The sequence below is a fragment of the Galeopterus variegatus genome, unplaced genomic scaffold (assembly GCF_000696425.1).
Source record: "Galeopterus variegatus unplaced genomic scaffold, G_variegatus-3.0.2 Scaffold7729, whole genome shotgun sequence".
NCBI lineage: Eukaryota > Metazoa > Chordata > Mammalia > Dermoptera > Cynocephalidae > Galeopterus > Galeopterus variegatus.
Window position 1 is genome coordinate 91764 of NW_007733840.1, and position 11871 is coordinate 103634.

Consider the following 11871-nt stretch of genomic DNA (forward strand, 5'->3'; position numbering starts at 1 on the left):
CAAACCGTACTGTGATATGAGTACACACATACCAGAACAATTAAAATGGAGAAAAGTAAAGAATAGCAACAAGAGTTTGCACATACTGGTTGGTGATAGATATAAACTGGCACTACCACAAAAGGCATCTGGCAATATCTACTGCAGCTCAACATATGCGATCCAATGACCCAACAATTCCTCTACTAGATACAGAAATGTATAATTATGTTCACTAAAAGACAAGTAATAGAATGTTCATAGCAGACAACTGGTGGTAGCCAACTGTTTATATGGTGGATATACCTTAATTTAATTACCATTTCCTTACTGTAGGAAAGTTAGATGGCTTCCAATTTTTCTATATAATGAAAAATGTTGCAATAAACATCTTCCTAACACATCTGTCTTTTGAAGTATTTCCTTAGTAGTGATTCTTAACACATACTTCAAGGCTTTTACCTAAGTAAACTGTACCAACTAATACATCCTCCTCAATATTAAAAAAGTACCAGTTGCACCACACCCACCAACATAGCATATTGAAATTTTTGTATTTTTTACTAATCCAAAAGTCAGGGAGTAAGTGTACTTAGTTTTAAAATTTTGCATTTCTTTGATTATAAGCTTAGTTGCTTCCTCCAATATCCTCTTTCTGAACTGCAGCTTGGACAAAAGAGCACATACATTTTTTATCACTATCCACGATGGTGACCGTGAAGGTTAATTCTAGGTGTCAACTTAATTAGATTAAGGAATGCCAAGAAACCTGGTAAAGCTATCTTTTTAGGTGTGTCCATGAAGGTGTTTCCAGAAGAGATTAGCATGAGAGGCTGAGTGGACTGGGTGGGAAAGATCTGTCCTCAGTATGGGCAGGAACCACCCAATCACCTAGAGAACAAAAAGTGGAGGAAAAAGGTGAATCACTCTATCTGTAAGAGCTGGGATACACTGTGCTCTCCTGTCCATGGACATCAGAGCTCGAGACTCTTCAGCTTTTGGATTCCAGGAGTTATACCAAGGGCAACATCAGCTTCCCTGGTTTTAAGGCCTTTGGACTTCAACTGAGCCATGCTACTGGCATCCAATTTACAGATGGCCTGTTGTGGGACTTCTCTTCACAGTGGCATGAGCTAATTCCAATAATGAATCCCCTCTCACATATTTATGTACTTACCCTATTGATTCTCTCTCTGGAGAACCCTGACTAATACAGTGGCCAAAAGGTCTTCATAGAAAAATTTATAGTGTTATGATGGACCAAAATATTCTTGAAGTTACACCAGTCTTCTCTATCAAATTTTTCTGAGTGGACTTTCTTATGAAACTTCTACTTTAGTTGAGGACTTTAAGAGTTATCTTCTTGAAAACCAGCGAACTTCTGTATAGAAGACAGCTTCATATTTTGTCTGTATTTCTTAATAAAACTTCTTGAAAAGGTGGTGATTCAAGGTCCTGGCTCATATTAGGTTGACAGCTTCTTTCAGGATAGCTGGCAGTTTCTCATGCCAAGTATGCTAATGTAAAAAGCAATGAGTCATAACAATATGTAGACTTCAGCAAAACAGCAAAACCAGATGTGCTGCCAAGCATCACAGGTAAGACATACATAGCATACCAAGAAGTTTCTTTCATAGCTTTTCTGGAAAAATAAACTTCACCATTTAGATATCAAAGCCTTTTAATATTTCCTAAAAATGTTCACAAATAGGAATTCTTGGATAGGGTCAGCATTACAAAGCTGAGTAAGTTTTATCCAGCTAAATGGTGATAGGAAATGGAACAGTTGTCAGTTCCTCAATGATGTGCCTAAGAACATTAGAGAAAACATTTTGAAGTGATGACCTCATTTACAGAGCCAAACCTTCAATATTTCTTCTCTGTTCTAAGCCACAAATCAACTTGACCACTCCAGGGCACAAAGGTTCACCAAGGTCGTTAGATTATGGACTCTGTACTTTGAAATCCAAAAATATTATATGAAGCTTCTGCATTAGGGGCAAATCCAGTATATGTTCAAGTTCCCATTAAGTGTTCGCATGAAAAACACCCATTGCTATCAGGGTATTTTCATGATGAACAGATATGGAACAACTGCAGCCTTCCTGACTTCATGTTTTCATAGACTAGGATCTTGTCTCACATGACACTCTGTGGCTCTCATGTCAATATACAAGACACCTTTATTCATTAAGATTAGACATAATTTCTTTAATTCTTGCCTATGGGAAACTACTGTAAATGAAAAATGTTAACAATGAGGATCACACTGTAATACATTTATTTCTTTCAAATAAACAATACTTAATACTTTATTTTACTTATTTATTTATTTTTTGACCAGTAAGGGGATCGCAACCCTCGGCACGGTGTGGTATGCACCACGCTCAGAAAGGGAGCGCACCAGCCATCTCTATATAGGATCCGAACCTGTGGCCTCGGCACTACCAGCACTGCACTCTCCCAAGTGAGCCACAGGGCCAGCCCAATACTTAATACTTTAATCTTATGTAAAAGAATTATTTTTACAAAGATAACTTTAGAGGAAACTCAAAGAACAAAAATTATTTTGTTTTTACTAGGTTCACAGATCCCTAAAGCATATCAATATACTTCATGGGGTCTAATAATCACTTCCATGGTAAAGGTGAATGAAAAGCCCATTATGGGGCAGACAAAGATGATCAAGATGTCTTGTGAAATCAGAAAATACTGAAAAAAAGAAAAAAGAAAATGCACTGGTAAATGAGAGCACTGACTACAGGGAAGAATTTTATGAGTGCAGGACCCCAACTAGGGCGATTTTGGAAAGAAAACTCTCCTAAGGGAAGTGGTTTAAAAGTAACAGAAACATACTTTGGAAAACTGCAAGGTAAAAAACAAGAGGGATAAATTTAGAATCCTCAAAGACCAAAAAAACAAAACAACCCACAACCCCTCCCTAACTACAACTTCTTTTCGAATAAATAAATTTATTTTTACTGCAGTGAGAGGATAGTCATAAATTATAAAACTTGCAAATCACTTCAACTGCCAGCTCTGTCCACAGAAATACAGAAGTACAGTCTTAATCTACTTTAAAAAATACAGTATAAAAAGAAAACAACGAAAAAAAATGAGAATCCCAATAATTCAGTTTATGAAAACAACTCTCCTCCCACAGTGAAAACAATGGCAAAGTGGAAGGAAACTATAACAACAGTCCACACTTAATTAAATGCCCTCAAACACACGTTTGGATATGATAAAACACCTTGAAACAGAACTTCAAAAATTAAGAACAACAATGCACAAAAGGCAGAAAGAAATGAGAGTTGGCTGACCTCAAGAAAGAATTATAAGAAAGACAAAATCATATCAAAAACTAATGAAGACCACATTATAACCTTCACAATAAATGACAGATTCTAATGAAGACATAATAAGGAATGTTGAAAAGAAAATAAAAAATAGAATGAAAAGGAAACATAAAAAGTAAAAAGTATCAGTGAGAATGTGGTTGAAATGAAAGTGGCAAAGATCCAATTTATGTATACTTGAAGTGTCTGAAAAAGATACACAAAAATGGAAAAGAAATATTAAAACTAAAAAGAAAACAAATGGGATTACTTCAAACTAAAAAGCTTCTGCACAGCAAAGAAAATAAAAAATGAAAAGACAACCTATAGAATGAAAGAAAATAATCTGCTAATCATACATTAGTTAAGGGGTTAATATCTAAATATATAAGGAATTCAACAACATAACATCAAGAAAACAAATACCTAAGTTTAAAAATGGGGAAAAGACCTAAATAGACATTTCTCAAAAGAAGACATACAAATGGCCTACAGGTATATGAAAAAATGTTCAATATCACTAAATATAAGGGAAATGCAAATTAAAACCATAATGACATATCACCTCACACCTGTCTGAATGGATATTACCAAAAGACAGAAGATAACAAATGTTGGCAAGGATGTGGAGAAAAAGGAACCCTCGTACACTGTTGGTAGGAATGTAAATTAGTACAGCCATTATGAAAAACAGTATGGAGGGTGATCAAAAAATTAAAAATAGGCTGGCTGGTTAGCTCAGTTGGTTAGAGTGTGGTATTATAACACCAAGGTCAAGGGTTCAGATCCCTTTGCTGGGCAGCCACCAAAAAAAATTTTTTTAAATAGAACTACTATATGACCCACTACTGGATATGTACCCTAAGGAAAAGAAATCAGTGTGCTGAAGAGTTATCTGCACTTCCATATACACTGCAGCATGGAGACTACACTACGGGGTCAACCTAGAACTCAAGCTAAGACACCCCATTCGGTGGTCAATATAAAACACATCTACAGGAAGAAGTTTCTCTCCTAGAAGCTCACTTCAGAGTAATTGAAGTAACAGAACTAGTAGAGTCAAGACACTCACCTCACCTGTAAAGACACACACAGACTAAGAGAGAAGGGATGGAAAAAGATATACCACACAAATGGAAACCAAAAACAAGCAAGAGTAGCTATTCTTATGTTGGTTAAAACAGACTTTGAACCGAAAACTATAAAAGAGAGAAAGAAGGTCATTATATAACAATAAAAGGATCCAGCAAGATGTAACAATCATAAATATATATGCACAAACACCACAGTACCCAGATATATACAGAAAATACTATTAGACCTCTGGAAAAAGACAGACTCCAATATAATAATAGCTGGACCTGAACGCCCCTCTCTCAGCATTGGACAGATCATATAGGCAACTAATCAACACAGAAACACAGGATTTAAACTACGCTTTAGACCAACTGGACCTAGCAGATATCTATAGAACATTCCATCCAACAACTACAGAATATACATTCTTCTCATCAGCACACAGAACATTCTCCAAGACAGACAACATGTTAGGCCACAAATCAAGTCTCAGCAAATTTTTAAAAATTGAAATCATTTTGAGTATATTTTTGGACCAGAACAAATTAAAATTAGGAATCAACTACAAATGAAATGCTGGAAACCATACAAACACATGGAAATTAAACAACATGCTCCTGAACAACCTATGCGTCCAAGAAGAAATGAAACAGGAAATGAAAAAAAATTTTTAAAGCTAATGAAAATAAAGACACATCATACCAAAACCTGTGGAATACTGCAAAAGCAGTACCAAGAGAGAAGTTTATTGCAATAAATCCTTATGTCAAAAGAATAGAAAGATTTCAAATAAACAACCTAATGCTTCACCACAAAGTAGAAAAATAAGAATAATCCAACCCCAGAATTAGTAGATGGAAAGAAAGAATTAAGATCAGAGCCAAACTAAAGGAAATAGAGACCCCCAAAAATGATATAAAAGATCAATGAAACACAAAGGTTTTTTTGAGAAGATAAACAAAATAGACAAACTATTAGCTACGATAACTAAAAAAAGAGAAGTCACAAATAACAAAAATCAGAAATGAAAAAGGAGACATTATATCTCATACCACAAAAATACAAAGTATCATTGGAGACTATTATAAACAACTATATGCCAACAAATTTGAAAACCTGGAGGAAATGGATAAATTATTGGACACATACAAACCACCAAGACTGAACTAAGAAGAAATAAAAAACCTAAACAGACCAAAAACAAGCAATGAGATTGCTGAAGTAATCAGCAGTCTTCCAACAAAGAAAAGCCCAGGACTAGATGGCTTTACTACTAAATTCTATCAAATCTTTAAAGAGGAATACCAATTCTCTTCAAACTATTCCAAAAAATTTAAACAGAGGCCATTCTTTCAAACTGATTCTATGAGACCAGCATCACACTGATACCAAAACCAGATAGAGATACAACAAAAAGAGAAAACTACGAACCAATCTCTCTGATGAACACAGACACAAAAATCCTCAACAAAATATTAGCAAACAGAATACAGCAATACATCAACAAAATTATATACAATGACCAAGTGGGATTTATCCCGGGGATGCAAGGATGGTTCAACATACAAGTCAATAAATGGGATACAACGCATCAACAAAATCAAGGACAAAAACAATATGATTATCTCAATAGATGCAGAAAAAGCATTTCACAAAATCTCTTCACAAAAACAACTCTCAGCAAATTAAGTATAAAAGGAAAGTATCTCAACATAGTAACAGCCATATACAACAAATCCACTGCCAATATCATCCTGAAAGAACAGGTATAAGTCAAGGATGCCTACTCTCACTATGTCTATTTAACACAGTACTGGAAGTACTAGCCAGAGCAATCAGGCAAGAGAAAGAATGCTTTAGAGCATTTGGATTGAAGAAGAAAAAGTCAAATTGTCCCTATTTGCAGAAGACCTGATCCTATATAAAGAGAAACCTAAAGCCTCTATAAAAAAATCTCTGACAGCTGATAAACAATTTCAGTAAAGTTGCAGGACACAAAATCAACACACAAAAATCAGTAGCATTTGTATACTCCAATAATGAACTAGCAGAAATCAAGAAAGAAAGCCTATTTACAAAAGTGAGCAAAAAAATAAAATACCTGGAATTAAATTTAACCAAGGAAGTGAAAGATCTTTGCACTGAGAACTACAAATCACTGTGAAAGAAACTAAAGAGGACACAAAAAGATGGAAGGACATTCCATGCTCTTGGACTGTCAACATTGTGAAAATGTTCATACTACCCAAAGTGATCTATAGATTCAATGCAATCCCCATCAAAATACCAATGACATTCTTCACAGAAACAGAAAAAACAACGCCAATATCCACAGGGAATAACTCCGAATAGCCAAAGCAATCTTGAGCAAAAAAAAACAAAAAAACAAAAAACACAGCTGAAGGTATAACACTTCCTGACTTCAAATTATATTACAAAGCTGTACTACCAAAACAGCATGGAACTGGCATAAAAGTAGACACTCAGACCAATGGGACAGAATAGAGAACCCAGAAATCAACCCAAATACTTACAGCCAACTGATCTCTGACAAAGGCAACATGAACATACACTGGGGAAAAGACTGCCTTTTCAATATGTTGTGCTGGGAAAATTGGACATCCATACGTAGAAGAATGAAACTAGACCTGTATCTCTCACCATATACCAAAATCAACTCAGAATGGATTAAAGACTTAAACATAAGACCTGAAACTATAAAACTTATAAAAGGAAACATAGGGGAAACACTTCAGGAAGTAGGACTGGGTAAAGACTTTATGAGTAAAACTCCAAAAGAAAAAGTAAACAAAGGGGATTATATCAAACTAAAAAGCTTCTGCACAGCAAAAGAAACAATTAACAAACTGAAAAGACAATCTATAGAACAGGAGACAATATTTGCAAACTATGCATCTGAGGTGGGATTAATATCTAGAATATGCAAAGAACTCAAACAATTTAATAGTTAAAAAACAAATAACCCAATGAAAAAATGGGGAAGAGGGCTCAATAGGCATTTCTCAAAGAAGACAGACAAATGGCCAATAGGCCATCAAAGAAGTGCTCAACTTCACTAGGCATCAGGGAAATGCAAATGAAAACCACACTGAGATATCACCTACCCCAGTTAGACTGGCCATTATCAAAAAAACAGAATAACAAATGCTGAAAAGGATGTGGAAAAAGGGGAACCCTCTTACACTGCTGGTGGGACTGTAAATTAGTGCAGTGATTATGGAAAATAGTATGGAGGTTCCTCAAAAAACTACAGACAGAACTGCCATACAATCCAGAAATCCCAATGCTGGGTATATACCCAAAGGAATGGATATCATCATAGCTCTATTTACAATAGCCAAGAGTTGGAACCAAACTAAATGTCCATTGATGGATGACTGGATAAGGAAAATGTGGTATATATACACAATGGAATACTACTCTGCCATAAAAAAGAATGAAATTCTGCCATTTGCAGCAACATGGATGAACTTAGAGAAAATTAAGTGAAATAAGCTGGCCATAGAAAGAGAAATCCGGCATGTCCTCATTCATAAGAGATAAAAAAGAAACAAATAAAAAGAGAAAGAAAGATAAACAATTATAATAATTCTTTGAAGTTTCAAAAGGAGAGAACAGAATTGAGGCCACCAGAGATGGGAAAGGGGAAGGGTGAGTGAGGGTTAGTGAAAAATCAGTACAGCCACAAAAAATGATTACATTGTGTAATATTAAACATACTAATTATCCTGATTTGAGCATCATATAATGCACACAGATATCAATATTCATGCTATATCCCACAGATATGTACAATCAATTATGTTTCAATACAAAAAAAAGTAAAGAAAATATGGTATATGCACACAATGAGATACTATTCAGACTTAAGAAAGAAGGAAATACTGCCATTTGTGATAACGTGAATAAAACTGAAAGACATCATATTAAGTGAAATAAGCCAGGCAAAGAAAGACAAACACCATATGATCTTACCTATATATATAGAATCTAAAAGAGACAAACTTATAGAAGTAGAGAGTAGAATGGTGGTTACCAGGGACTGGAGCAGGGAGGGAAGGGTGAGTTGGGAAGATGCTGGTCAAAGGAAACAAATATTTCAGTTAGACAGGATGAATAAGTTCAAGAGATCCACTGTACAACATGGTGACTATAGATAATAATAATATATTGTATACTTGCAAATTGCTAAGAAAATAGATTTTAAGTGTCCAGAAAAAAAATAAGTGTTAATACATTTGTTGATTAACTTGATTTAGTCACTCCATAATGTATACATATTCCAAAATACAATGCCATATATCATAAATGTAATTTTTGTCATTTTAAATAATTAAAAACAAAATATTTAAACTATAATCCAAGCAAACTTTCTAGAAATAAAGGAAGAGCTGAATCTACATACTGAAGGAGCCCAGTGAAAACTAACCTGCAATGATCAACTTTAATACATATCATCGTAAAATGATTAGACTTTAGAGGCACAGGAAAAAAAATCTTCACAGTAAGAATACAAAGATCAAAATTCTTAAAAGGGCAAGAGAATTCAATTGGCATTGGACTTCTCAAAAAACAATATTAAGCAAGGAAATAATAGAAAAATATTCTCTAAAAACTCAAAGAAAGAACATGTGAATCAAGGATTTATATATAATTAAGCTGCCCCCTCAAATCACAAGTTCGTAAAAAATAAAAAAACATAAGCCATTTTAACCATGAAAGAAAAATCCCTTCTTAAGGAATCAACCTATTCAAAGATGAACTTCATCCAATCAATACATGACTGGAAGAATTTGAACAAAAAGATTGATAATGAGTCTTATTATTATCTTACTGTACTTGTATTTAACTGTAGACCTAGAAAAGTTGGCCATGAGGTTGAACAATAATAAGATGTCATATGATATATGCTATATGTTATGAATTTATATTCTAACAGAGAAAATAGGGAAGAGAAGAGAGAGGAAAGTAGAATAGTTTATTAAATACGATATAGGCAACAGGTAGGAGATAAAAGACACCATTCAAAATGGACAAATGAGATAGAAAAAGATTAAGACAAAAAGGACTACAGGCACTTAATGCATAAACTGAAAGGTAGCACCAAGAATAATACTACAGGGCTGGCTGGTTAGCTCAGCTGGTTAGAGTGTACTGCCGATAACAACAAGGTCAGGGTTTGGATCCCTGTACTGGCCAGCCATAAAACATAATAACAATAATGATAACAACATTATAAACCTTACTAAACACCAAAAGAAGTTTAAGAAGATAGAAGGGAAAAAAAAGTAGAGAAATAAACAAAGCAAATATAACATAATACATACAATAAATTAAAATAATATGCAAGAGGTAAGACAAAACATATGAGTTTTATAAATAAATGCTAATGGGTTTAACCCAGCTATTAAAAAAAATTTTCCATTTGGCTCACAAAGACAGACCCAAGAAACACACCTATAACAAAATGACTCAGAAAGGCTAAAAATAAAGGAATGGGCACACACAAAATAAAGACAGGTACACCAGGAAAATGAAAACAATAAAAAATGAGGAGAGGGATGTGTGTGTGTGTGTGTGTGTGTGTGTATGTGTATGTGAAATACTAATGTCAAAAAAAGGAGAATTCAAATTAAAAAGTACTAAACATGACAAAAGTACTAAATATGACTTTTATTGCCAGAAGTCACAGTTTAAAATGAAGATATTACAGTTATGAATATCTATGCAACAACATAGCAACTATCTTTATAAAACAATCCTAAGAGGTACAGCAAGGAAACTAAGAAACAAACTAGGAGTTTCAGTAGGAGATCAAGTAGATAAAATAAGGATATATTAGACCTAAACAGAAAAAGAAATGACACAGATATTTTGGATCCATATCAAACTTTACTTCTTGACGATAGAGAATAAATATTTTCAAGCATACATGGGAGATTAAAAAAAAAACGAAAAAACGTAATCATTTATTGGGTTATAAAGAAAGCACCAGCAACTTCCATGAAGGAGAAATATTAGTGTTCTCTGACCACAATGGAATAAAATTCAAAACTATTAACAATAACAAAGTAAGGTCCTTCCAACTGTAAATAAACCTATTAAGCAATACTAGGGAAATCAAAAGGGAAATACAATCCAGAATTATAGAATTTATTAAAAAATGATACATTGAGCTGGAGCGGCCGTGCCAGGAGACAGCGTGACCCTGAGAAGTGTGCGCTGTGATACCAGAGTACTATTTGCATTTCCAAGAGCAACAAAAAACGAATAAATCTTTGAACAACTAACCTACAGCAACAAACAAGCAACAACAGGTTCGAGGTTTTAGGGCCGTCACAAAAGAAGACTCCTGAGAGCGCCCAAGCCGTGCTGCGGGTTCGAGCGAGCAGCCCGAGGCAACAAAGGCCAAGTAAGCCAGCAGAGATGACACAGAAACGAAGTGGAAGGCGCCGGACCGGCCCAACTCTACGAGCTCTGTGAGTCACCCCCAGTCCAGCCCCACTTGCGGGGCAGAAGCCCGACTGGTCCCCGCCCGCCTGGCTCCCGCCTACCACACCAGGCTAGGCGCCTGCAACAGAGCTGCCTCCATTTTCTCGGGTGGGGGCAGAGACGACCGGCTCAGATCAGGCAGGCCAGCCATCTTTGCTTGGCGAGGCTCCTCACTAAGACGTGCCACATGCGTACCTCGATGCGGGGCCCCCCGGGGCCTGTGGACCGGCCTACAATCCCACTCTCCCCGGGGATCTCTGATGGGGCTGGTAGCGTGGGGAGCCCTGGGACAGCGTCGGGAGGGCAGGGAAGAGGAGCCCGCCCAGATCGTCTCTCCACCACACCCTGGGCTTCGGCCCCAGGTAAACTCCCTATTTCTGGGAGGCAGATACCATCTCTGTGGGCCTCAGTTTGGAAGAACCCCTAACTGATTTCTGGTTGGGAGAGGGGAGCCCGGAGCGCTCTGGAACTACATTGAAGCTGCTGGAGAGCTCTCCCGGAGGGCGCCCGGGTCGACCCGTGCTGGGGGGAGTCAAAGAGGAACTGTGTGCTGTGGGACCCTCCCCCGAGGAGCTCACACCATGCAGTTGGAGAGTCTAGACACCTGAAACTCTTCCTGGGCAGGGCGGGTCAGGGCACAGCTTTTATGTCTCAGCTGAAAGACGAGGTTTGCAGAAGACACGCTTCAGCCCTGTTCTGAGCACACAGAGTGGGGAGAGGTCCGGCAAAAGGAGGTGGAGTCTCGGAAATAAATAAATAAATAAAATAATTACACACCCTGCGGGACCCCTTTGCAAGCCTCAACAGCCCCACCTAGTGCACACAGAGTGGGAAAACGCCCCGATAGCGAGGTGCAGAACACACATACCTTACGGGACCAGCAGGGCGGTATCCAGCAACTTAGTAGAATTCAAACTGACCAGAGAGGAGACTTCCCGCAGAGGTCCAAGACCCAAGTAAAACT